A 25,337-nucleotide genomic window follows, 5' to 3' on the forward strand; every position below is an offset into this window, starting at 1 on the left:
GACTGAGATGGGGCACTTTTCCCCTACCCTCTGATTTTAAATGACAAATGAAGATATGTCTCAAGAGACTGACTGTTTTCTTACTGTGGTTTGCATTGGAAAGGCATGCGGGGTTTGTATTTGAGAGTTTCTTTATTCTTTCTCTTGCTGTGTCAGTCAGGGGGTTTGGAAGTCAAGCCTTGTAAATCACATAATTCCTGGAAATGAGTTTCAGACCTCTGAATGCTGACTCACTGGCAGTTAAGCACATTTTCATAAGTAGCTCGGTAACTTCTAGAGCCAGGAATTTCAGAAACAACTTTCTGTATTGCAGATTGTTGACAGGTAAAATTATGTGCCAGTTTAAGGGAGGACAGAGCACTTTTCATTACCCATCTAAATTGTATTCATTGTACTGATGAATTCAATGGCTAGAAATGTGTAGTGTATACCCTACCTACAGTGACTGACTACATACTTAATAGAAAGTATCTCTACATCTGTCTTAAGCTGCTCATTCAATATCTCCATTTCCAGCACAGATTAGGAGTGCATTACATGCAGTCCACAAACAGCCCATCTGGCCTCTCCTTCTCTTGTATTAAACCACCATAAACCACAAGAACTTCCAAGACTGCTCATGCACACAAATGGTGGCTGGGAGCTTCCCTGAACGTATCCATCAATGGTGACCCTGACCTTGAGAGCAATCTTGGGAGAAGGTATGTAAATCTCATGGCTTTAGCTGAGGCTGACTGGTTGCTAAGCTAAAGAGTACAGGGTTTGAGATTCTCTTCCTTTGGCTTACAGGTGTAAGTTACATGTTACAGTGAAAGCTCTTCAATGATGGGAAGGGGTTTGTCCCACTCGGGGCTCGCATCACTCAGAGAGTTCGAGAAGATGCTTTAGGAGCCACAGTAATAGATTTCTTCTGGGTATGTGCTGAACCTGAGTCCCTCTCTTTTACTTGCAGATGTGTTCTACCTCACAGCCATTTGACACAGCTACATCATTGCAGTGGCTTGAGAGATTCTGCTGTAGCAGATGTTGCTAGGAGCTGCTATGGACACTGAGCTGGTGTTGGGCATCACTGAGATACAGCATGTACTTTCCATTACAGAAAGGCTTAGTGCAGCTATATGTTATAATGAGTTTTCATGCTTGCACTTTCCTCTCCCATATTTAAACGATTTTGCAGTGGGAAGGAAGTGGGTAATGATCCTGTTCATGACTGAGAGCAATAATCTCTTCCAGCTGGAGTGCTGTCTTCAGCCACTCTTGGGTTTTCACTCTAAGGACTGATGATCAGTGAAAAGAAGAGGATTCTGTATGATGCTGGCTACTCTGACAAAATACAAATAACATATTTATGTGCTCAGTTCACAGTTTTTCAGCTACCTCCCTCCCCACTATCACTTCATAAAAACCCATCCCTGCTACTTCTGTGGCATCTGTGTTGTCCATTTAGGAGGAATATTTCTCTTATTCAGGAGACTGGTTTTATCAGACTGGTAGTTCATTTCAAGACTTTATCCAGTCTGGAGTTTGAAAAAGCCAATGACTCACATGGGTGAAAACCTGAACAGCTGAACATGCAGATAGGTACAGGTTGTCTTTAGCTTTGCTCTTTCTGGCTAGATCACCTCGCTGCACCTGAGCTGAGCTGATTCAGATGTTGCACTCGCTCTCTACTCCTTGCAGATCCTAATACTGACAGTTAAGAGACAGAGATGATGAGAAACTATCAGAGAACTGGCAATAATTATTTCATTCTTCTGCAATACATACCTTCATATTCCCCGGGATGGGGGCAGCCTGATATCAGATATTCTATATTAAAGGATATCCTATATAATAAGAATTAACCTATTATTATTTTTATTACTTTTATAGGCTATATTTTATGAATAATTTAATTAATAATATTTATATATAATATCCTATTATATATTACTATTAGAATGATATTATACAGATTACCATATACTACAACACTGGATCTTTTTGACTTCAAGACATCCAACTCCCTGCTTCCAGATTTCACCCTCCCAGTCTCCTGTGCCATGGGACCTCTACACTCTACTATGCCCTGGGGACATACGTGTTCCTTCCTGGCAAGTCCCACACCTGCATTTCCCCTCCAAATTCACATTTTCTTGGAACTTGGGAAGGCTTTCCTCAAACAGCTCCTTCACTGAGAAATCCTGAGTCAAGAGGAAAGAAAGAGTTTGAACATTTGGATTAGATTAAGCAACTAATTTCAGCTCAAAGGAAAATTCAGAGGGAAAAAAAACAAATACCCTGTCAACATTTATATTCAAAATTATTCTAACATGTAGATTTATGAAAAGTAGTAAGAATTTTTGAAAAAATAAAAAAAAGTTTTTTTCCAGGGGAATTGAACTTCTACTTGGTCACTTGAATTTTTTTCCCATTTTGAAAAGAAGAGTAATAATTTTTTTTACATTTTTTAACATTTTTCCTTTAAATTTTAAACCAGAATGTATTCTCCCAATTTGCTTTTAGTCTGCTCCCAGAAATTTAAACATTTTTTTTCCCTATTGTGTTTAGTGAAGGAAGTAAAAGCCTTAGATTTTTCCCCTTTTAACAATATCCAAATCACATTCATATATTGATAGGCAAAAACTACCAACATCTAAAATTAGCTCAACCTGGGCTGAGTAGAACAGAAATTTCCATTTGTTCAGCTGAAATGGGTGCAGTAATAAGGCTATTCTGAAGTCCTAAGACAAATGAATGCACCTGAGAATTAAACGCATTCTCAGTTTCTATTTAATTACTTCAGAGAAAGCCGTGTAGTACTAAAATACCAGCATATCACAGAGCTGCTTCCTATTTTAGTTTTAACAAAGTAGCTGAATTCTCCTAGTCAAAAGTCATTTAATTAAACAATATTGCAAGCTGCCAGGTACATAAGCAAGAGAAGGTATAGTTAACACCTCAGCAAGCAGCAGAAAAATGTACTTACAATCCAAATAACTTACTAATTCCTTGGACTGTTTTATTTTCAACTGCATAGAAGAATTGCATGTGTAAAAAGACTACCACCTTGCAGATGCAGAGATGTAGGCAGCCCTTGCTGCACCTCAAGGGATTCAGCCTGTAACCTTCCTAGAGCACTCACAACATGAGATGGAGGTCTTATGCCCTCTTTTATAGAGAAGGTGGATAAGGCATTGCCTATTGTAAAAAGGTAGCTGCACCCTGTGGATAGCAAAAAAATGTATTTCAGGAAAACCCTCTTTTATACCCTGCCCCTGACAAATGGTAACTCTGGCTGGGATGAGTCTCTTGGGAATGTTTCTCCTACTGTAACACTTCAGCAGGGAGTGGACTTTCCAAAGTGCGTAAGTGAATTACACCCAGATGACAGTCAGTGACTTCTAGTTGCATTTGAGTCTCTAACTGCTCTGCGGTGGCTGGAAATCTGAAGAAGAGAAGGCAGGGTACTCACTCATATCAAGCTACAATCTATTCTGAAAACTTCTATTGTTTAAGCACTCATGCTTCTAGCTTCTCGCCTGTATCTTCAAGGTAGGAGTTGTTAAATTCATTCTCAGCCACTTGAAAACTCCTTCAGGAAAGCAAAGAACCATATTAATGTCATTAAAGGACTTCACACATCCATGGGTTACAATGAGAGAGGGTTTTTCTACCTTTTAAAATTGCATTTTTGAAGTGCATTATCATCTAAATCACTTCTTTGCACTGCTTTCATGGGGAGTTATTGCTATAGCAATGAATGGGTCCAGGCTGCATGAGTTTTTCAGTTCTTAGCTTCATTTCTCTTCATTTAAGTGGCTGACAAGTTACCCATGTCTTTGCTTAAAGTTACCTTGGTCCCTTAAAAAAAGGGGCTGCCAAAGACTGTGCTGAGAGTAAGAAGTTCTCCTCTCTGAAGGTGAGGGCTATTTCTCACCCTCTGGGATTCCTGCCCAATATTCAAATGTCTTTTGCTGGAAAAGTCAGTTGCCAAAGGAACACACAGAACTGCTGTACTTCTTGGCAAGGACTAAGATTGTTTTATACTTAGAGCATATACAGCTCAACTGGGACTGTTTTGTGGAGACCCTTCAAAATGCTGCAGAGGGTGAAACCCAGTGGGCAGAGGATTGCTCAGGAGCCACAGGACCTTCTCCCAGATGACCACTTCTTTTGAAAGCTTGAGTGTGAATGTTTATCTCTGCCAGCTAGATCAAATTTAAAAGGAAGCCTTTCTGGGATTTCAGCCATAAGATAGAAATCTGGCTATTACACCCAATCATTCCCCATACTGATTGGATGATTTCATTGCTAACAGTAAAAAATGAGCAGAAATGTGAGCCCTTTCTCTTCCAAAACAAGTTTAATGGCTGAAGTTTTCCCTGCATACATTATCTCTACATTTATTTCCTGATGATCCATTATTTTCAACTACCAACTTCCCTATATTTCTCGCTGAGATAAGGCAGGCTCCTCCAGCAGCATTTAAAATGGGATTTCAACAAACTGCAAATTAGGCCAAGCACAGCAGGAGCTGAGCATCTAAAAGCTACTTCAGTGCTCAGTATTGATTCCAGAACCCAAACCTTTCCTCCCTGGTCAGCACACTTCTGCATGAAGAGGCATAAACACAAATATCAGGCAGTCGTGTTTCTCTGCTTAATGTTTTGAAATAAAAAGGATAATTTCTGAACCCACATCTTATTTTGGGGTGGGTTTTGGTATTATTTGGTTGATTTTATTATTTTGCTTATTATTCTAGCCTGTTGCCTTTTGAAGCTTCCCAGATAGAGTATGTGGCATCCTTGCCCATGGCAGGGGTTTGGAACTAGATGATCTTGAGGTCCTTTCCAACCCCAACTATTCTATGATTCTATGTTTCTCTTGAAAGCAATATAAAATTAAAAATAAATCTATTAAAAGTCAAGCTCAAGGAAATTTAAATAAATTTTGGATTACACTTTCAACATTCAAACTATTGAGAAATGCAAAACTGTGATACCTAAAGCACCTATAACTCTTTCAAAGCAGCTGTCGATAAGTCCCCTTGCACTGAGTTAACATTTAGGTTTATGACAAGAAACTCTGCAGTCTGTGTTTCCCTGTTATTGACTTTAATAGCAAGTTTAAGCTGGTGCTTTTGAAGATTTCATCCATTACATATCTTAAGAATAAATATCCCAGGGTAGAAGTATAGATCCTTTCACCATGGGTCTGAGCACATTTGCAGCCCACAGTACAGAAAGAAAAGATGTGCTGGCTCTGGACTCTGGTTGGAAAGTGAATTTCCATCCTAAATACAGCAGAGTCACCTCCCCAGGCTAACACAGCTCAGCTGCTTCAATGACCAGGGAAGGACCTACAGGCAATTTCACTGACTTGTCAGTCATCAGACTTTGGTCAAGTATCTCTGCAGTATTACAGTACATGTAATATCATCTAAGCTCAAGGTATTACGAAAAAAATGAAAGATACCATTTCCCTTCCCATACCTTGACTGGCAACCTGGTGGAAGAAAAGAAATTAATTGGATTTCTCCACAGGAATCTCTCAATTCCTACAACTAACAGGGTTAATGTGTTCCAGATAAAGTTGAATTTCAATCAAGCAAGTTCCTAACCAAAGAGAAACATCAGGCACTCTTACCCAGCATCTCCCTGGCAATGTGGGAAATGGGAAATAAAGCACATCAATTCCAGTGCCAAGGATCCAGGCATCCAGGCAGAGCAACAGGGAATGAATGGCTCTAATGGGAAGTGAACAAACTCTGATCACCCATATTTTCCTGTAGCTGCACCATTCCTGCTCACTGAACATTCAGAACAGTTCTGACTGTTGCAGCAGCAGCTCTGTACTCTCCCAGTACTCCCCTTTCAACCAGTTTTGGATTTGCCAGGCTCTAAGTAATATTCCCATTCTCATCAGCATGTGTGGCAGTGCTGACGGTGCTCCTGGCCAGGCAGCTGGTCAGGACAGTTTGTGCTTGGACATGGAACTGTTGGAACAAGTCCAGAGGAGGGGGACTGGAGCATCTCCCGTATGAAGGTAGGCTGAGAAAGTTGGGGCTGTTCAGCCTGGAGAAGAGAAGGCTGCGTGGAGACCTCATAGCACCCTTCCAGTATCTGAAGGGGGCCTATAGGGGTGCTGGGGAGGGACTCTTCATTAGGGACTGTAGTGATAGGACAAGGGGTAACGGGTTAAAACTTAAACAGGGGAAGTTTAGGTTGGATATAAGGAAGAAATTCTTTACTGTGAGGGTGGTGAGGCACTGGAATGGGTTGCCCAAGGAAGCTGTGAATGCTCCAACCGTGGAGGTGTTCAAGGCCAGGTTGGACAGAGCCTTGGGTGAGATGCTTAGTGTGAAGCGTCCCTGCCCATGGCAGGGGGTAGAACTAGATGATCTTAAGGTCATTTCCACCCCTATTCTATGATTCTGTGATTATCTGTTCCGTGTTATTTAGATCACTGCCGGATTTGTGCCAACTTTACATGCTGCGTTTCACCACTCACAGGTTGAGTCAACTAAAACACTTTGCAGGCTTATCACTTGGATTGCCCTAAACCCTGAAAGATAAAAAAGCCCTTAGAAATAAAATGGTGTCTCCTATTTACCTAAATACATGGCTTAAAAAACCCACAAGACAACAACTACTGCCAAAAAAAACCAACCCCAACCCACTAAGAATTAAGAAGAAAACAATGGTGTCTTGAGCATTTCACATGCAAGTACGTTTGCTTCAAGGACCATTCCTCAGTTCTTTAATTTCACTTCCAGCAGCTCCATTTCACCTCCAAGCTTTCACTGTAATTTCCTTCTCAATATTTGATAGCCTCAAGAAAGTAGAAATATCATTTATTTTTTCAGGTCTATTTGTGGTCACTACATCCCAACTTGAACTCGACATTTGCAGTATGTACACTGATAAGGCTGAAGTTGCCCCTCACAAGGTCACCATAGAAATATGAATAATTTGCTCAAAATAAACTTCCTAAAATATATTCCTGGGAAGAGATGAGAACATTTTTCATGTTAAAAAAAGATCATATTTTTAGCCTGTTTCATGAAAATAGAGGAGTTCAATCAGCTGTCAGTGCAAACAGTTTCAACTCCTGTTAAACTGAAGGAGCTGGAATTACCCTGGTATGTGGTTTTCCATAAGCGTGATGCTAATTAGACCAAAATATATCTGCATTTCACAAAGTTATAGTATTTTGACTAATGACAAGTTGCTTTAAAGTACTTGTGTGGTTTGATTTGCATTTACTCCTCATTAATTTGGGATTCTAGGAGTAAGATTTTTAGGATGGCACCACTAGAGGGACTCGTTAGGTGAATGAGAAACTGCCTGGCACGTTATACCTACCTCTGTGGGAAGAGGAGGGCTGGCCAAGGAGCCAAAGGACACTCACCTCACTTCTTTCCCTTTCTTTCTTTTTCTTTCTTTCTTTCTCTCTTCTTTAATGAAAGAAACTAACAAACCTCCTCTGCAGTTATATGCAACACAACAAAGAAATAAATGAGCTCAGTATTAAGGAATGGTAACACTGGAGGAGCATCCCCGAGCAGGGTGCTGTGAATAAGTGGTTTCATCTTCATTATTTCCTATCACTTCAGTAAAAAGTCAAGCCTTGTCTTTCCAGGAGTACAGGTAATGGAATATCTGATCCAGCAGGAAAGGTTTGTATCAGTGATACTATGAAATTTATTCCTATTTCTTTCTGCCCAGTAGTTAATAGATGAGTGAACTGCTCCAGCCTATGATGCTCACAGAAACTTTTCCATCTATTCAGCAGCTTATAATGGCAGTGAACAGAAAAGTTGTGTTACTGAAAGAGCAGGGCAGTTACTGTGTTACTGCCCTGAACTGACACAATGATCTGCTTGCCATGGCTCCATCCTACCAAACCACACTCCCAAGTCATTTGGGAAATGATCATTTTGATTCTGCATATTATACCTGACTGCATTTGGCAAAAAAAGTTGGTGCCACTAAAAGACTCTATTCTTTATAACAGGAACGTAATTTCTGAGCCCCAAGACGCATTTTTTTGGTTAAATTATTAAGTTATTGTATTCTAAATTATGAAGTTATTTTTCAAGTAGGCTAGATAAAGCAGTAGAGAATGATGTGCTTTAAGGAAGAATATTCCACCAACAGTATCAAAAGCAAAATTTCTCCGGGTGTATTTTATCTGCAGAGATGTTAATAAGCTAGTAGAGAATCCTAATAATTGAGGTTAAAAAGGCCCAGAGGTTTGGCAGTTCTGCATAATATGCTTATGTAAGAAATAGTGGTACTGTAAGGTCCTTTGAGATCCTGACTGAAAGCCTTCTGAGTCCCAAAATATGTACATTTTAATTTAGTATTCTTTTAGCACTTCTGTTAAACATTTTCATTAAGTAAATTGCACACTAATTATTTTAATTGTAGCTGAAATCACTGAAAGGTGAAATTTCCACAACCCTTACAATTATTCACATTTTTAACCTGTTATTTCTTTTTCACAGGATCACAAAATACAGACAAAAAATACTGTTGCACAACTTAATTCATCATGCTCCAATGAGAAATGAGACCAAATTTGTAAAAACAAATTAGCAAGTATAGAGTTTGACAAGATCCTGGCAATGGTAAATCAATTCTTGTTATAAAAGCAGGCTCTGCACATAGTGGTAGACTGAGAGATAAGAGGCATTTTGGATAGAAGAATACACTTTTCATCCAAAAGGGCCATCCAGCAGTGGAAAAGACTAATTTTTTGACCCTCATGAGACATTGGGCTTCAAATTTGTACTAATATCAGATATCACACATACAATTTCCAGAACCCAATTGGATATGTATCTTGTGCACTAATTTACTGTCTTTACAACCTAACCTCTAAAATCCATCAGTTGGCTAGAGCCTCTCCTGACTTCCCTGGGCCTTGACTCATGTGCTTAAAAATTCCCCAAGCCTTAACCTGCAAAACACTCCTGCTTCTGCTTTGAATTCATGCCTGTAAGTTGTTTCGGTTAAATTACTGAGAAAATGTGTCTATGGTTAACAAGAAATTTGCTATACAAGACCTTTGGAATAGACTACAGGCTGTCATTGTTTTTTGGTTTTGTACAGTACTTAGCATGTGTTTGGCACAAATACAATATATTATTAATATTAACCTTCATAGCTATTTCTTAAGTATGAGAAGAACTATCAGAATAATGCATTTTCATAAATTTCTTTGTTGGTTCAACTGAAAACAAGAGAGAAAAGCAAGTGAGAGGTTATGATGAGGTTTCCCATGGACAGAAACTTCTTTGCTTTAGGCATGGCCTGTATCACTGCAGTGTTTCATCTCAGTCATTCCCCTTAATGATGACTTGAGACAGTCAGCTGTGTGGACAAAAATGTACACTAGATAGGAAAACCAAAGTAGAGTTTGAGGAAGAAGATACAGAGAATTCTTTCACTCTACAAAACACAAGTATTTGTAATTCTATCCAGTGAAATGTGGAACCAGTTGGGCGCTATATGTGACAACTCCAAGCTGTCCAATCTTTTGCAATCCTGTCGTAAAGAAGTAATGACAATTGCATGGCACATACTTGCTTTTGCCTGAGGTCAAATGCCTTTTTCTTTTTAAACATGTTGCTTTAATTTAGTGAAAGCTGCCTAGGTTTTGTCAGTCTGTGTGGCTTTGCTGTTGACTATGGCATTCTTGACTGAGGGTGCCAAAGCACAATCATTTGTTTTTTGATTTCCCTACTGCACTACCAACACGTGTTACTTGGACTGATATAACCTTGCACCAACATGCAGCTGGAACAAGAACTTGGCCTGGACAACCAAGTAAAGAAAACCAAAGCCCTTGGCAATGCAGCTAAAAGAGTTAGAGGTGCATTTCATGGTTTCTAGCATCCAATCTTATTGTCTCCAGCATGCACCCAATGATTGGTAGAGATCACTCTGAGCCAGGTTTTTCATGAAATCACAATGGGTTTTAGACTTCAGAATCTAGACACTGCAGGGTGATCCTTAACCTATGTTTCTGATAGGACCATGACAAAACATGCAACAATGAGACAATGTCTTCATAATCATAGAATCATAGAATAGTTAGGGTTGAAAAAGACCTTAAGGTCTAGTTCCAACCCCCCTGCCATGGGCCGTGACACTTCACATTAAACCATGTCACCCAAGGCTTTGTCCAACCTGGTCTTGAACACTGCCAGGGATGGAGCATTCACAACCTCCCTGGGCAACCAATTCCAGTGCCTCACCACCCTTACAGTAAAGAACTTCTTCCTTATATCCAATCTAAACTTCCCCTGTTTAAGTTTGAACTTGTTACTCCTCATCCTGTCATTACAGTCCCTAATGAAAAGCCCATCCCCAGCATCCCTATAGGCCCCCTTCAGATACTGGAAGGCTGCTATGAGGTCTCCACGCAGCCTTCTCTTCTCCAGGCTGGACAGCCCCAACTTTCTCAGCCTGTCTTCATATGGGAGGTGCTCCAGTCCCCTGATCATCCTCGTGGACTCCTCTGGACTTGTTCCAACAGTTCCATGTCCTTTTTATGTTGAGGACACCAGAACTGCACACAATACTCCAGGTGAGGTCTCATGAGAGCAGAGTAGAGAGGCAGGATCACCTCCTTCAACCTGCTGGTCATGCTCCTTTTGATGCAGCCCAGGATACGGTTGGCTTTCTGGGCTGTGAGCACACATTGAAGCAGGATCATGTTCATTTTCTCATCAACCAACACCCCCAAGTCCTTCTCTGCCCGGCTGCTCTGAATCTCTTCTCTGCCCAACCTGTAGCTGTGCCTCGGATTGCTCTGACCCAGGTGTAGGACCTTGCACTTTGTCATGGTTAAACTTCATGAGGTTGGCATCAGCCCACCTCACAAGTGTGTCAAGGTCCCTCTGGATGGCATTCCTTCCCTCCAGCGTATCAACCGAACCACACAGCTTGGTGTCATCGGCAAACTTGCTGAGGGCGCACTCAATCCCACTGTCCATGTCAGCGACAAAGATGTTAAATAAGACTGGTCCTAACACCTATCCTTGAGGGACACCACTCGTTACTGGTCTCCAACTCAACATTGAGCCATTGACCACAACTCTTTGCATTAACTCTTTGGTTAATTCAGAAGCAGTTCCTACTACCCAGCATTGCAGCCAGGCTTCCCCTGTTGCTCCCCCCTGCATTCCCAAGTATAGTTACCAGGTCTAGCAGTGGAGGCTGAACATGGATGTCACTGCACACACCCAGCCTACAGCCTCATGATCAGGCAGAGCTCTATTCCTCACCCCCTCTCAGTGACAGGTTTTTGGATTCCAAATTCATCAAATAAAAGGTAACGAGCCCTACCTCCATCACCAGAAGTGACATAGACTGGCAAGACGTTGCTTCTATTTGTATTTTATGTGGGTGAAAGAATATAGCATCAAGTGTCTAAATGCCAGTGAGAGTGAGGCGTTCAGACACAATTTGTACCTACTGCTTTCTGTTAGCTAGCTGTAGGTAGACCTGAGCTTATAAGAACAAATTGGGTTAGACCAAAGAATCATCCATTAAAGACTAAAAAGCAACATCTATCAAGAACTGCATAAACAGTGTATCAGTAATGTGTCTCAGATCACTACACAGGCATTCTAGGTCACTCTGGTCCTTTGTAGGACTACTCTCTGTAGTGAGGACTTTGTAAAAAGGATCTGTACATCATCTATAGATATAGAAACAGTTGGCACTCATATGTCTCTACACATCTTGGGTTTACCCTAGAGACACATAAACCACATGACTGTGTATTTTGCTCACAAGAATAAATACTCATCGTGCTTCACCAGCAAACAAAATAACTAGGCTTAGAGTAGTCCTAAGTCAATATGTCCTTGTTCCAAACAGGAAGACTGGTGAACAAAAGCCCATGTGTTGTTGGAGAGAAATGTTCAGCCAGGACCCTGTGGGTTGAAGGAGCAATTTTAAAGAAATTGGTTCTACTCTCTCATCCTCTCTAAAATACATCTAAAAATTGTTCCTGCTGTTAAATTGCCATTTGCTGGTACCTGGCAGACTCCTAATTGATTTGAGAAAACTAATTCAGTGTAATGAATTATTTGCAAGTGAAGTATCTGAAATACCTTCTTTATTAATATTTTTGATTTAAAATGATTATTTTATTCAGATGCCTCTGATAAGAACTTGTTATAGTTCAGAAAAGTAACTTCAGGGAAGGCTGAGTAAAACCAATCCCTACTGCAAAAGTGGCTCAGTGAATTATCATGCCAATGATAAACTTGTCCTAGTGTAACTCTGCTTATTTTATTGGCAGTGCTTAAACTTATCCAGACAGTTCAGAGTTATTTCCAGCTGCGGAAAAGAAAGTCGCCAGGATTTGGGAGCAGCCTCTTTTTCCTGCTAAACCAACTTGACCTTTCCTAGGAAAGTTCAGAATTTGCCAGTTAGTGAAATTTTAATCAGACTTCCACCACCGATCTCTGCATGAATTCAGGTTTTGCTGCCTTCCCTCCTGAGCTGTGACCTTTTCTGCTGGCAGAGGCCAAATCTTACCCACCTTCACACCTTTCACACACCATTTCAACCCAGCCTTTTCCCACTTGTGAATATGTATTATGAATAATGTGTCCTGAGAAACAAGAACTAACATCTCACCAATACATCAGACCCTGGCTTGTACTCAATATTTCAGAACTCAAGTATAACAAAGTGATAAGAGATTATAAAATTGTGGATGGAGTGACTGGGCTGAGTCATACTATTTCCACACTATATGGTTTGTAAGGCTTATATAATTTATATTACTTCCTATTTATAGCCTTTAGTAATGACTCATAAAGCATGAGAGCCCTAAGCTGCCTGAAGCCCTTTACTACCAACAGTCTGAGTACCATCCATTCTAACCTGGGGCAAGTCTGACATTCAGCATCACACAGCAAGGGTTAAAAATAGCAACCTTCAGCTCCAGAGAGCAGTGTGATTTTGTAGCTTCAGCTGCTCCGTGTAGGAGGAGTGAAACAGGAAATTAATATGCTACAGTCTTGACGTGGCTTCTTTTCTGTCTTTTTATAAGCGTCTTATGGACACTTCACCTGGGCCAGATTAATCTCTCCCTGACAAATAGTATTCCTTCTCAGTTTCTCTCAGCTGGATGATGCCTCATTGGACATATTTAAATAATTTAATAAAACAAACCTAAACACCCAAACAAGCCAAATGCCAAAAATACCCACACCACCCCATTTTTCCCAGCCCTCATATCTGCAAAATTTGATTCATCTAAAGTCAATTACCTCCCGCTCAGTATGTATGATACATTTTGGGTTTGAATATGTAGAAGCCCCAAAGAGGAGTCTCTCAATATTTTTTATATATATATATATATATATATATATATATATATATAAAATATATAATTTCCTTTGGCTGTAAAAAATCTGTTCTTGGTAGTCCAGATCTACCTGGGAAGATGAAACAGACAGTCTTCCTGACATGTTCTATGACTATGTGACACCTTTCCAACCTTGCATCAGTCTCTGCTGCCTCAGACATGGACACTTGTGTTTCCTGCAAAAGACCCGTCTCTCCTGCCACAACACAGCCTATCACCTCCAGCAGCAGCACGGACTGACCCCCTTGAATTAACTGATGATGCCAGCCTGGCTTTCCAAAGTCGATTTTCAAATAAGCCCTTTTGTGCTTTCTCTTCATTTTGATTCACTTCCTTAATGTTTCTGTGTTATCCTCCTCTTAGTCCATCTGAGCACTATCCTTAGCTGAATAGAAACAGATCAATAAATTAATCAGTGCAAGCTTGACACAAGCGACACCTTTTAGATTTCTGTCAAAATTCTGTGTAGTTTTGTTGACTTTGAGATTAAGCTATAAGTGAAGGTTCAATTATAGTACTTCTATGAGAATGCTGGTAATGAAATCCAACTGAGCTTCTCATTTAACTAATATTGTGCTGGCATAGAAAAAAACCCCACATAATTCTATTAACCTGGAATAGGTAAGCATGTCACATTTCAATGTCACAATCTGTGGTACATTTATGTGTGGCATAAGCTAGCAATTGGTGAAGCTTGAGCAGTGAAATTTGCAGACTTGTTTCAAAAGTAAAGGGATACCTGCTTTCAGTTCTTGCTATTTCTGGAAGTTTTCCTCCATGTTTTTGGTTCATGCCCCAGGTTCAATTGTAGCACTAAATTATGTTAAACCAGACTTCCACAAGAACACTGGTTATTGCCTTCTGCAGTTCACAGCATTGATGCATCGATCTGACTTTGTGTGAGGATCCCTCTCCTCTTCTGCCTTTTTGTGAAAGGCTTTATAAGCTGTTGTCACTATAATAGGAGAATGAGGCTTGGATTGTTGAAGACAGACATGTAGCAAGTGAAACTACAGGTCACAAACTGCAGTCCTTGGTGTAAGATCCTCCCATTAATCCAAAGGCTGTGTGAATGTGCACTATGGCTGAGAAAAGCAGGCAACAGCGGGAAGAAGGCTGGATACTCTTCAAGAAGATCTCAGAGGTGCAGGAGCAGGTCATTCCCATGTGCCAAAGGATGAGCCTGTGAGGAAGACTGTTTTGTTTGAACAGAGAGCTTTGTCTGGAACTTAGTTAAAAAGGGAGTGTTCATGGTCTTTGGAAGAAGGGGCAGACAACTCAGGAGGACTACAAGAGTGACATGAGTTGTGCAGGGAGAAAATTCTAGAGAAGGCCAAAACCCGACTACAATTTAATCTGGCTACTCCCATAAAGGACAGTAAAAACTATTTTTATAACCACATTAGCAACTAAGGAGAGCTAAGGAGGATCTACATCCTTTACTGGATGTGGGGGGAAACACAGTGACAAAGGATGAAGAAAAGTCTGGAGAAGAGGAGGCTGAAGGGACTCCTTATCAATCTCTGCAACTGCCTGAAAGGAGGTTGTAGTGAGGTGGGTGTTGGTGTCTTCTCCCAAATAACAAGCAACAGGATCACAAGAAACAGCCTCAAGTTGCACCAGGAGAGGTTTAGATTGCATATTAGGAAAAAATGCTTTACGGAAAGGATTGTCAAGCAGTGGAACAGGCTGCCCAGGGAAGTGGTTGAGTCACTATCCCTGGAGGTATTTAAAAGATGTGTAGATGTGGCGCTTACTTACCTGGCTTTGTGGTGGACTTGACAGTGCTTGGTTAATGGTTGGACTCCATAAACTTCAAGATCCTTTGCAACCTAGATAATTTTATGATTCTAAGATTTTGATGCAGAGAGGACCTGTTAAATGGAAGACAATAATGAAGATTTTATATTCAAAATGGAATACAAAATAAGGAAATAAATTAAACGTTTGCCTTTGATCCTTTTAGTTTTATCTCAACCAGACAAGTTGGAAAGAGAAGAAAGCATACCTTAGAACATGGAGCAGAAGCCATAAAAGTTTTAAAACCCATCAGTAATCAAACACTTTTCATAGACATGACATTTCAAAAGCAGAGAAATATGCCCATAGTCCAGGGCTGTCTCTGGTTTTTGTTCACAAATAGATCCATATCCCAACAGGCCATGTCATTTATACAACTAGGAAATGCCCTTCCCCAACAAAATGCTGAAGTGTCTGATTTAGGAAACCTGTGACCGATTTGCAGTCCTTGTCAGGCATAACAAAATTGGTTTTATTACCTGTTGATTAAAGATTTTCTTTGAGAGAGGAACTTCCCCCTCTCATTTTGGTTACCAGTATGATCCCATTTTAATTACTGGCATCAAGAACCATTATATTTGCTGCCACTGTCCCACCTGGTCCTTAGCATACACAGCTACCCACTGGCACAAAGAGCTGCAGAGCATGTGGGAAACAGAGGACAGAGAGAAAAAAATTAGCATTTTTATCATCTTAAAGTGGAACCCTGGGAAAAGGATGATATACCTGCACACATGACAGGAGAGTTCTGCTATCAATACGTTTCTTCAGTTTTCCACCACAACTGTTTAATTCCACTTCCCAATACCAACCCCTGAGGAGCACCACTCTTCACTGGTCTCCATTTGGACAAGTGAAGGGCAAATTCTGCCCTTATCTCCAGCTGCCTGCAGGTACAGGCAAGTAATACTGTGTGACACAACCCACAGCTGTTCACCCAGAATAAAAATAGATTTTCTAAGCAGACAGCAATCTGCTATGCTATGGAAGAATTTTATATGGCTTTAGTAAGGCAGAGCCATGTTTTAAAAGGTGGGGAAAGACAGGGGTAGAAAGCTGAGGAAGGAGAGCATCTCTAGAAAAAAAGCCATTTTGGAAAGCAATTAATGGAGTAGATCAAGTTTTTCATCAGACTTTAAACCTGACAATATTTTGTGAGTCTTTTAAAGAATATTTCCCTTCAGTCAACCAAAAGCCTGTTCTTGCAATCAACGGAGAAATCTATATTCCTTCAAACTGGCACCAACTAAGCAGCACAGATATGTTGAAACACAGGGTAATTTTCACCAGTGTTTGAGAATTGAACCTCCATAACTTTCCCAAAACAATCTCTGGTACATCGTGGATGCCAGAGACTGATTTATGCTGACTCCTGACAACTGGGTAGGTGGAAGAGGTTACTCCACATATTTTTCAAACTAATATTTCAGATATACCTGAGAAATTAATGTGAAGAGGGAGGAAGTAAAGAGTTTTGAACCAAGAGAAATCAGACAATTGTCCTAAAGAAAGGTAACTGATCATCTATCTGGGACAAAATGCTCCTTAAAGCAAAGTGTCAAAACATAGGAAGGAAGAAATATATATTTTGTCTGGACATGTGTATAGAAATATATATCTATACATGTACAGACATATATACAGAACTGAACATGTATATTGACGAAAATGTTTCACAGTATTATCTCCAGTGAATGGAGTGACTTAAATGTCATATGCAAGCCTGAAAAAACAGTCTCTATTAGACACAAGGAACTGAAACATTTTTACCTGATGTCTACTGAGAGCTGATTTTTGCACCTTCCACTGAAATAGCTGATATCAGCCTCCATCTGACTGCTAGATCAGATGTCTCTTGAGTTCAATCTGCTGTGCAATTCCTGTGCAAAGCAGAATGTTATTTAACAAAGCTAAGATGGAATAAAAGTCAGGGAATAATGATGAAAACACAGGAAATGTTGATACTTATTGACCATTTATACTAGCAAAACCCCCACAAAATTTAACTTCAGCTGATACCCATCTTTTCATATAAAGATGTATTTTATTACTTAGTAGACATCTGCAGTTAAGAGTGGAAGTAAAAAACATATGTCACACATGGCAGGATATTGAAATACTTCTTTAACTCATCCCTGTGGGATTACATTGTACAGAGCTGTAAAGTCCCAGAGAGGAAGCAGAACTGATAGACACACTGTACAGGGGGTCAGTAGAGTCCTAAACCTTGTCTGGCACTTTCTCTAGCTGCTTGCTCTGAAGGGTGTAAAGTAGGGTAATGCTTTTTGATTAGCTAGTTTTGAAATCCACTTCAATCAGTCACTAATATATTTGATACAGAAAATTTCAACCTCTGTTTATGAGAACTCCTCCAGCTGCAACACAAAAATAACTAAGGCTGGGCAGTCTTTTAAAGGCTCTTATAAAGCTGAGAACATATCTTCAGAAGTCCAATTAGAAAAGGGCTACAGATGGCATCACTAAACAAGCTAATGTGTCAGCCCTTAGTATCTTCAAGTGGTGCAAGCATCTTCCCAGTCATCAGAGCACTGTGTTCTGTGAAAAACCAGGAACTGCACGGAACAGGGTCAACTTCCTTGCAATTTGCTCTGCTGTATCCCACACCCCTGGACATTGTTTATGAGTGCTACAAATCTGGATGCAGCACTTAGCACTGCTGTCTTCTCCTCTTGTACATCCAAGGGTACAGTGGTTAAACAAGCTCACAAGAAGCTGGACAGCAAAGGCAGATGGAAGAACTTGTATCTTCTCACAGAGCAACTGCTTTCAGGTGCAAAAAGGTACACCACAGCCCTTGGGAGAGCTTAAGCAAGCTTATTTTTAGTGGAATGGTTGGTATTAATTGGTTCTTTTGTATTCCCACAATATTCAGTCATTTAAAAACCACTACAGAGTACAAAACAAACAAGTCACCCTCATGGACTGGCAGCAAAAAAGAAAACAAGGACTAAATAAGTGATCTGTATTTCAGAAGCCAGGAATTGAGGAGAAGCTGCTGAGTGCTTTTCAAAATGTTAAGTACATCTGCTTCTTAAAACTAGTTATTAGTGCAGACTGTCATCATTAACCAAGGAAACTCCAACGCATTTACACCTTACCCAAGTGCTGCAGCCTTATGAGCTTAACAAGGCTGTAAGCCCTATCCTTAATTAAAATGCAGAAGACAGCCAGGTTACTCTGTGCTGCATCCATGTTTTTGTTGATTGCAGAAGATGCTGCTGAGTGCACAGCACTCTTACAAAGTCAGGGCATTTATTTTTGGTTCATAAATATTAATTCAAGGCACTCAACCTCAAATATTTGAAAGTCTTGGCTCTTTTTTATTGTTCATCATTGCACAATGATATTTTAATTGGAAATAGATAATTACCAGAATATTAATTTTGTTTTACTGTCTTGGAATCTAGTTTATCTGCATGCAAAGAAGAGCTGCAAGTGGTTGGTTGTATCTTAAAACTGGCAAATGCCTCATTATATTATATGTAAACATTATGCAAAATACATATTTTACATGTAGATATCTACTGTACTATATAGAGATGTTTCCATAGGTCTGGAGCTCTAAGAGTAACTGAATCTTTGCCCATCTCAGCCTTTTATAAAATCAAAGTAAAGCAGAGGCTCTAATTAGTTTCAAATGAGAATGAAAAGTCTGTCAGGCTTGACAAGAGCATTTTGCAAAAACCTGATGAAATCTGAAGGTGACTGATAATATGCTGACAACAAACTGTTTCAGTGGGATCACTTCATTTCTGAAGGATTAAATTATCCCTGTAAGAAAGCCCAGTTTTGACAAAAAACAAAGCAGAAAAATCAACAAAGTTGAGTAGCTTCTAGCAGGGACTCCATACTGAACCATCCTTTGAAGCCCTGCAGTTCTGGAGGAATTAGCAATGCCTGGGGTGTACCAGTGTATACAAATGTTTGCTAAAGCAAGGGGTCTAAGATAGGTGTCTTGCAAAACTGATCCCAAACATTTCATTGACGTTGTTTCAGGCTTTGCATCTGGGTGGAAAGAAAAAAAGAGTTTAGATTTGGGTTGGGTTATTTTTTACCAGGTTACATTTCTGAATCTCATCCTATCCTAAAACATTCAGGATTTCTTGTATTTAAATGCATATGATTGCTAACGTAAATAGACACAGCAATGGCTTCAAGAAGGATGAGTTATTCCTCCCCCCTCCAGTGCTGAACTTTTATCAACTAAGAAATGTCTTTTTTCCTTTTGAAAGTGGGTATAGAACATTTCAGTGGGCCAAGGAGCTATGGCTGATGCATTCTCCTGACATTCTCTATCAAGTTCCTGGTGTTACTAGGCTAAGCAGTGGATTACCCCTACAAAAGTAGCAGCCTCTGGAGGGACAATCAGGAGAAAGACACTGAACTCTCCTGTCCCAGATGATTAAGATGTTCTCTTAAGAGACAGAGAAGAATCACTCCAAGTCTTTGCAACACGACTAATGAAGACTGATTTCTTCCCCAGCTCCACACCCATCCCTCCCTCCTCCCCTGCAGTAACCTCAGCTCCCCTCCATGTCCTCAGCTGCCTCTGCAGGGAAGGCGAAGACACATGCCGTGTGCTGCTGGAGCTGGAGCTGGGTTAGCCAGCCAGCTGCCTGCTGCCAACATCATTTGTGAGCATGAACCCAACAGCCCCATGACTGCAAGGGGAGGGGTTATCAGGAGGACCTGGAACCCAGAAACCTTTGACAAGCCCACCTTTCTATCAGATTTGATTGGAGCAAATTAATGAGTTAGGAATATTATTACTGAGAGAGATGTTTCTGAGGCAACACATGGGTAACTCTTCTTTCCTTATAAAAGTCAACAGGAGAAATAAAACATCACATTATGCACAACCTTAATAAAACGCCTTATGGAAGCTATAAGAATCAGGGTGTCTGTATAACATTTCTGAGCAAAAGTTCAAGCATCAATCTGCTAGCACTGCTGCTCTGTTTCTCAACCTTATTCTCCCTCTGCAATAGTAATTTCTAGTAAAAGGCTTACAGGTCTTACTGATGCTGAGCGTTGCACAAGCTGAGCTTCAAATGCTGGACTCTTACTTATAGAATCATAGAATGGTTTGGATTGGAAAGGACTTTAAGATCATCCAGTTCCAACCCCCCTGCCATGGGCAGGGACACCTCCCACTAAACCATGTCACCCAAGGCTCTGTCCAACCTGGCCTTGAACACTGCCAGGGATGGAGCATTTCCCACTTCTTTGGGCAACCTGTTCCAGTGTCAAGATGCTTAGATTTGAAAAACATATGTTTCAGCAGGCCATTCACATGTGACAAAAAGGAAACAAAAATCCATGCTGGCAGTGAAATAATCATGCAATGAAATATTTCTTGAGGAAAGGCAGCCATCGCTTTCATAACAAGTCGGACCTAATGCAAGTAAAGACGTGGACAAAATATATCTCCAGCTTCACTTCTAATTCCAAGTTCTCCTCTCTGTTTTTACAATGAAAAAGTAAAAAACACCAAGCCTGAAAGCAGAGCTGTACCATAACTTCACTTATGGAAAGAAAAAACAGTTGGCTGCTTTCAGAAGTTCTTTCACAGCTGACATATGGACTATAACTTTTTAAGCCAATAGTGATGTTAAAGAGTGTACTTTGGGAAAAGTGTTAAGACTTTGGTTTTAGTAGTGAAGGCATTAAAGGGCTCTGTTTCAGAGCAGCACTCTGAGAAAGTACAGCTCTTGCATAGATTGTATTCCAACTTTGATGCCCCTAAGATGCACTCTAAGGGGGTCATTGAGAAGTGCCAGGACCCCAGTTTGTATGCAGGGAACTGCCCAAATACTAGGTGCCGTTCATAGTGCCAGGAAAGAGGGAAAGAGGCAGGGATCAGGCCAGCAGGACCCTGTGGCCAGAGACAGAACCAAGCTGGTAAAACCCTGGCTCTGAGCCTTCCCTGGCACCCCTCACCTGCCCTGTAGAGTTACCCAAAAGTCCTCTGCTTCTTGAGCAAACTATAATGAATGTGCTTTAAAGCAGCTTCATGCCACCTGGGTAACGAATCGCACAGATTTCAAGCTACCGTTTAACTTTCACTAACACGTCTCATTTTTAGTCCTGATGGTTCCTGATCTAGTAAATACTCATTTGGCCAAAGTCTCCCTAGTCACAGACTCACTAACCAAGCTGTAAAAAAGGCCACTGGACCAAATTACATGTTCATTATTAACATAATTAACATAATAATTATTTATTAACATGTAATTTAATTAGTTAATTGGGCAGAAACAGCCCAGGAGCTCTGGAGTCAGGCCTGGGAGTCACCATGAAAAAGCCCAAGTTAAAATATAATGCAGGTAGGAACAAAGGTGTTTTTATGTGTGTTATGGAAACACAAAAAGAAGTATGTAATAACCTGCTGGTCGAGTTTTAACCTACCCAAATAAATTAAGAAGATTTACTTATTGATATTTTGTGACTCATAACTCAATCCCAAGACCTAAATTTGAGTTTTAACTGGAAACACCCATTCAGAAAAATCTGTACTGAAGTCCTGACAAATTCTCAGGGGTGAAAAGCTGGCCTTTCTTCTACAGGATGGTTTCTTTATCACTCGTCAAGACCAGTTAATAAGATTTCTTTAAAATACCTAAAACTAATTCTTAAATTAGTGAGTGCAAGTAACTTCACAAACCTTTATAAATTCATTAAAGTATTAAATACAGCTTTTCTACAGATTACCAAGCTATTAAAGTTCCCATTTGTGAATATTATTAAAAAATATATACAAAAAATGAAATGAAATAATCCTTATGTGAATTCTTCTGAGGAAAAAGAGCCTCATAATACCTATTTTCAGATGAGGGGTGAGATAAACTCTTTTATATGCAAATATAACTGATTTCATTTAATTGTTCCTGAGGGAAGAAGATTTGTATGCAAACCACTTGCCAACTGGTAGTGAATTCTACCTTCTAGGTGTTTTCCTCTCAAAGCATTATTTAATAACTGCACTTTCCTAATGGAAGAGCGTTCAGTCCTGCAGGGCACTGTACTGAACACATCCTTTTCCCAGAGGAGTCAGCAGAAGCCAAGAGCAGAGGAACATGGTCATGGAAGCTGTCCACTGCTCCATTGCAGAGAGAAGTGCTGGATACCACAGAAATCCAGTAACGCAAAAGCAAATTTTCCCCCAAATAGTGCTGTAAGAAGTATCTCATAGCCTACCATTAGAAAATTCACTTCAAACTGGCATGCCGTGACCAAAACCATCATGCTAATCTATCTATATGAAACATCCTTTCCTGATACTTAAGTTCTTTGCTGTTCCCGTGCCAAGTGGTAGAAAAACATAACTCGCTGGCACAGCCAGGCACTCAGGCAAGACAAATAATCCATTATCAGGCAGCTTAAATTTCATCTCTACCTTTTACCCTGTGGGAAAAATCTGTAGGGTGTCTTGTAAGGGAAGGCATTTTAAAAATCACATTGTCACAAACACAAAAACCATACCATCTATTTTCAAAGAGGCTGGTCTCCAGCTAGCACAGCTGGGGTTTAAGCTACATCACAAAGAGCTTTTGTTGGGTTCTCTTGTCCTGTCATACATCTCTGTGATTTTTTTTTCAGACTAATGCATTCTTGTCTCTGTTTAGTTAATTTGTTCATTTTATATTTATATACAAATCCGCATCTCCTCTAATTTAGCTAATAACTTCATGCAATCTAAACACTTCACTAACCCCTGAAAAAGGCAGATTTACAGTATACTTTTACATAAGCCTTAACCATTAGTGCTGAAAAGGGAGACATCTCAGTGTAGTCCAAGCTAGGGACACCCACTCAGCCTTCTGACCCATTTGCCACGGAGCTTTGCTGTACCACATGCTTTCATGTCAGCAGTCATGTAGACAGACAGCAAATGGCTTCTAAATCTCAGCACAGAAAATTTAAGGAGCATGTTGTGCTCACCAGTCCTGTGGCTTTAATGACCTGTTCCTCCTCAGGTGCATATTATGCTCTCCTGAAGAGGTGATTCATTTGCATTCAGTTGTTCACATACCCACCGCAGGCACATCCAGGCCTGTTCCCACGCACCCTTCAACAAGCACTCACACTATGTTGTCTTGAAAGGCAATGGGGTTCAAGTATGACTCACAGCCTAATGGAGTAATCCTAGCTTCAAGAAAACCCTGATGTGTTTGGGGGTGTAGTGAATTTAATGCTAGAGAAACCAAACTAGCACATCCCTGACAAGTCCATCCCTCCAACTGTTGACAGCAATGAAAGCATACACTTTTTGATGCCTTCTGGACGGAAGTCCTAGTGCAAGTACAAGGGTGTACATAATGTTATTCAATGCCTTGTGATAAACTCCAGATCCGTTTTAAAATAAACTTTTAAAGAAGCTACAAGAGAACAGCTAATTAGGAGGCTTATTTTTCTTTCATATTGTTACCCATAGTAGCCTTCTAGAAAGAAAAGTGCTTTCTAGACGGGTAAGAGTAGTAGTGCAACTCACTCAGTATTTTCTAAACAATAAATAACATCAAGCACCTCTACAAGACATCAATTGATAAAAGAGGGAGAGGGAATACAACTCAAGATGTGAACACTCCCAAGTCAAACCATCACACTGCTGTTCTCAGCCAAACCCCCAGAAATTGTAGTACCAATACAGTGATCTACAGATTAAAGACCTTGTCGACAAAAGACATTATTATGCCAACAAATATGTTGCTGAATAAGAGATGGAAGTTGATATTCAGCTGTAAGTGGGAAAAACAAAACACCTGCATGTCTGTCTCAGGCTTTATCATTGATTTCAGGAGTGATTTTTGCATCATTTGTCAGTTTTCCTATCTATATGCAGAGGTTTGAAAACCAGTTGAAGACATTACATGAAGTTTAAGGTTCCAACAGAACATACAAGAAGTACTGATGTAAAAAAGCGGTGGAAATTACATTAGCTAATGTTCAGCAAAACAGATCAAGGAACAAAAGTGTAGCAATTAGGTAGTTAAAACTGAAAGAATTGAATCCTATAGCTAAGAAAGAACTTATGTGTAAGATCCGCCTTCTACTTGAAGCCACTTTCCTGACTCCTAGGTTTTCTTCTAAAACAGTAGCTGTCAGGACATCATCACTTGAAGAAGGTACTTACTTGCTCATCAGACAATAATTATAACCCGCTAGCATTTTAGAGCTGTCCAGTTTAACACGTCAGGTAACATTTCAATTCCTATATGCTAACTCAAAATAAGTTTGTCAAAATGGTTTTATATATTTTTAGCTTTCCATGATGTTGCCAATTTTTTGGCTCAGTCTAGTTAAAAACTATAAATGTAACCTAAAACCCACATGACCCAATTACTGACCCAAGGCAGAGAAATCTTGAAGCTGACAAATCAACCTGATCTGAAAACCAACAATCATACTGACCAACTCACAGAGTTTTGTGATTATAGATATGAGTTGTTACTAGGGCTAAAAATGAATTACTTGTAAAGTGTTTTAAAAGTCAAGAAAACATTTCAGAACTCAATAGTTATGCTTTTTTTAGCTGTTCTTTCAGAACTATCTTATAATAAAACACTACAAGTCTGGCAACTAAGTCTAAGCACTTTGATATTGCTAGATAAATATCAAATAAATCCTTGTTAGTCTGAGCCCACTACTTTTTCAAAGGTATTTTGTTCCAGCAATAGCAGAATAGTTAGTGGATTTTATCATGGGTTTCACGATAAGCAATCAAAATGGAATTCGACACCTTACTTATATGGGGGTTTCATTTTTGGCAACTGCAAACTCTGCCTTTTGGTTGCACCCCATTACTTGTACTAAGTTATTTCACTTCCCATAGTTTCTGGGTCGTCACTCCTGAGGCAGGAGTACAACCAGCAAGAATTTTGTCTAGAGCATTTGAATCTCTGTAGGATACTCAGGAGCTGCAGACAAGTTTACAGCATCAGCCTAAGGGGCATCTGGGAGATATGGCCAAAAAAACAGAACTAAAGACAGATGCAACCACATTATAACTCAGGTCAGGGGCAGATCTGAGCTTCAATGAGGTTCTTGGGTCCATGGTCAGCGGTGAGGAGAGGTCCCAGATGAGGATCACTAGGGATGTTAATGCACATTCATGCTCTCAGGGTATTAACAGTGAG

This window comes from Pezoporus wallicus, unplaced genomic scaffold, assembly GCF_028554395.1.
Source record: "Pezoporus wallicus isolate ANWC-B61680 ecotype Strahan unplaced genomic scaffold, APGP_CSIRO_Pwel_v1 scaffold_13239, whole genome shotgun sequence".
In the NCBI taxonomy this organism is placed as follows: Eukaryota; Metazoa; Chordata; class Aves; order Psittaciformes; family Psittacidae; genus Pezoporus; species Pezoporus wallicus.